At 46.6% G+C, this 3,688-nt stretch overlaps 1 protein-coding gene across 2 annotated transcripts in view; it reads right to left on the reverse strand.

The window, feature by feature from the left end:
* Positions 1-3,682, reverse strand: part of GLIS1 (GLIS family zinc finger 1) — a 236,541-nt gene extending 232,859 nt beyond the window's left edge. For both annotated transcript variants that reach the window (XM_005878649.2, XM_014549791.1), the window contains exon 1: positions 3,657-3,682. The gene's annotated coding sequence lies outside the window, so the exon portion shown is untranslated. The remainder of the gene's footprint in view (positions 1-3,656) is intronic.
* Between the last annotated feature and the right edge of the window lie 6 nt (positions 3,683-3,688).

A 3,688-nucleotide genomic window follows, 5' to 3' on the forward strand; every position in this document is an offset into this window, starting at 1 on the left:
AAGAAAGAAAGAAAGAAAGAAAGAAAGAAAGAAAGAAAGAGAGAGAGAGAGAAAGAGAGAAAGAAAGAGAGAAAAGAAAAAGATTGACTCCTTTTTGGCATTTACAGTCATGTTATGACGGCTGTTTACTAATGGCAGAGCCCACATTTGTCATGATCATCAGCCCCCTTTTTATTGCTAGGACGTGTCTAGCCTCAGTACATGATGAAAAGAACCCAGTGAGTCTCTGTGAATTATCTGGTGTTGGTCTGGGAAGAGCAACTCTGGACAAACAGAATTATCTGGTAAACTAAGACGCTTTCTAACGATGACATAGATACTAGTTACCAATTTCTAAAAATACCAAAAGCAAAGTATTTTAAATTCTCTGGGAACAATCTGGAGCATGTAGTGAACACCAGCTCTCGACCGACAACACACGCATGTAGAAGGTACAAGCTGCAGAAACAGAAACAAATATTGGAAACAGGAAACCTTAAAAAATGCCACTCACTGTCTGTAGCTTTGAGCACATCCTAGAACCTGAGGGTCTTCATCTCTAAAACGGGGATCACAGTAGTAAGAGCCAGTATCTGCCCGGCACTCTACAGCCTGAGAAGCACTTCTCCGTCTGCTCCCCCGGAACAGCCCACAAGGTAGGCAGAGCACAGCTGGCGTGAGGGCAGATGAGAGAGTGTGCGGGAACACGCACTGAAAACTGTAAAGCTCTGTGCACGGGAACGAGAGTCATCAGGCCATCGCCACAAAGCTGACCGCCTCCTTAAAGCCCAGATGTTTACCTTCTTTCCTTGTCAGGACTTCCAAAAGCAGAGTGTCGGGTGTTTAATAATAAAAAAGAAAAACACAGCATCTGGTAATTTGGCCTTTCCAGCTGTTTGGAATCTGGATAAACGGGACTCTGCCATAAACAGATCGTGATTCTTATTGTAAATGATGATAATGTTAGTCCATGACGTCGCACCATCCCCGGCGCCTCCTGACTAGAGACCTGGAAACGCAGAGGACCTCAACATTGACGGATACGCTCCCTTCCTGGGCTTAGGGTCTGTCCAAGGCAGAAGGCAGATCATCTGAAACCTGATTCCAGACCAAGCAATACTGTCTTCTCTCCGGTCACTGGGCAGCCGTGGCCACTAAAGACCTGAAGCCTGGCTCCTCTCCGCTTCCTCAGGCTAGCACACCAGGTACTGCTCTTCACATTCAACGTTTTAAAAATCAAACCTTTCTCCCTCTTCGCCGTCTCCGTTACCTCAAGTATCACTGACTCCAGCTTGGTGCCCTGCATGAATTAATAAAAGAAACCCCTCCCACCTTTTTTATAAAGCATTCTTGCAACGATTGTCTCATTTACCCTGGGAGGTAAGCATTATGACCTGTCGCGCAAATAAAAAACCAGAGGTGGAGAACATTAAATACATTACAAGAGTAAATCCCCCAGCCAACCAGGCATGGAGGCAGCCCTTTCACACTCTCACTAATGCTCTCCTCAGTCTTTCAAAGGAAGTCTCCCGCTAGATTTACAGACGAGGAAACTAAGGCTCAGAGAGTAAAGTCACTGCCCCCAAGGCCCCACCGATCACCCGTGGCAAGGTCTCACAATTCCCAGCACAGTCAATAAATATTTTCCTATTGGTATTTCTATCTGTCTGTTTCCAATAAGCCCCAGGCTTGGAGCTAAACACCAAACATTCAAAGGGTTGCGTGGTCTGGGGGATGTTTTGGTGGGAATGGGGCAGTGTCAGGGCGCCGTTTCCTTACGGCACTCTAGGAGGGCTGCCGACGCTCTGGTTTTCTCTCAGGCCCATTTTGAGGAAGAAGTTGGGACAGAGGCTGGGTCAGACACCTCTAGAAACCTCTTCAAGCCCAGGTCCATGAACAGTGGGTTGGCCAGAGAACCCCAGCTAGACCTGCTGGGTAGCTTTTCCCCCCCGAGACGTGTCCCCCACCCTCAGTCCTCCATTTCTTCATCTTTCAAATGGGGGTGATAAATCCCACCCTACCAGCCTGGCCAGAGACTGAAGAAACAGTTTAGAAGCCTCTTACAAAATGCATAACCAGAAAGATCATCTTATATGGTACGAAGAAAGTGGTTCTTCCTCCTAGCCCTTTATCCTCTCCTGCACTTTTCCAAATACAATCCTAACTTAAAGATCTCATAATTTAGACATGGGGGGGTGTATGCATAAAAATAACTGGGTTTTGGAGAATGGAAGTGTAAGATCAGTACACAACACATCTAGATGAAAGGAACAAAAGCTATGTTTGATAGGCATTCACTAGGTCTGCGGAGACTCCGTCTTCAGATGCTTACTCCCATAGTTTAAAGTCCAAAACGTTGTAAGAGGGTATCTGTTTAAGGGAGGATTGTGCATGGAGGGGGCAAGCCAGGGAGCTCAGGCTAGCAAACGTTACTCCCGTTGCTGCACAGCACGCCTCTCTCTCTAGTATGAGAGAACCGCGTGTGTGTCGTCCAGTAAAAATGCTCTAAAGGTGGTTTTTCTATATCTTTCCTCTAAGGTGTGATCTCTGTCTCTTGGAAAAGACACTGACATCTAAAACAATAAGAAATAGCTCTCTCCTACAAATCAGATGTTCCCATCAAGAAGAAAAGGCACTGTGTATGTCTTTTTCACCTTGCCAGTCCCTGAACTGGGGAGCTGGGTCTTTTTTACCCAGCAGGAGGTCTCCTCTCTCAAGGTAAGCTGCCCTGCCTTTTCCAAGTTGCCCAGCCGGCCGCTGCTAAAAGAGTGATTAAATAAGCTGAATCTGTCTTCCTTGAAAATCACCTGGAAAGAACCAAGAGGCCCCAAATGCTAAAATAATGAAAGCCCAAAGCCTTGTTTTCTTCTCCAGGGGGGAGGAGGTGGGGGGGCGGGGGGCACACTGCCTTAACAATTTCCCCCAATTTCTGGTTAATTATCTGTCAGCATGAAACTTATAAATAATGGCTCAATAATAATTAACTGTGATGAGAACATGTTCATGAGAATCCTGGCATCATCACTGACTTTGAGCCCATAAACTGTACTGGGGCCTGTACCTTAAACCCACTGGCCTCGCTGGGGAGAGGGAGAGTATTGCAAAGCAACTTTTTACCAAAGACTGTGCTTCTGACGCATCGGGTACAGAAAAGCCATTTTTCAAGTCAGAACTTGACTCGGGCTGTATCTATAGATCATGAAACTTTCCATCAGGAATCCAGAAATCATCTGGTATAATTAATTCCTTCCTTGACGAATGGGGAAACTGAGGGTCCCAAGAGGGGAGGGGTCTGGCTGGCCTCTGGTTTCTGCTATATAGGGAGATTGGAATAGTTGAAAATATGCCTTTAACTAGCAGAGAGACAGAGAGAGAAAGAGAGACTGACTCTAGTAGCTACTCACCCCAATTTATAGTAAGATTTTTGACAAGTTTCACACTTTTATCAGAAACATAAGCAAAATTATGTCATCTGACCTTACGAGGCACACGTCCCTCAAATAAGCTTATTTAGCTTAAACTAGATGCTTCTTAACCAGGCACCGCTTTCGGATGACCAGCTAATACCGAACAACTGGAGAGAAAACGGTGACCTCCGGGAAGTCCCACCGAGCTCTCGGGAGGATTCCTGCACAGGCTGCGGGCTCCGGCCCGCACGTTGGCAGGGCCGCACTTACCCTTCCCCACGGCGGCCTTGGATGCACCGTAG

This window comes from Myotis brandtii, unplaced genomic scaffold, assembly GCF_000412655.1.
Source record: "Myotis brandtii unplaced genomic scaffold, ASM41265v1 scaffold57, whole genome shotgun sequence".
Taxonomy (NCBI): Eukaryota; Metazoa; Chordata; class Mammalia; order Chiroptera; family Vespertilionidae; genus Myotis; species Myotis brandtii.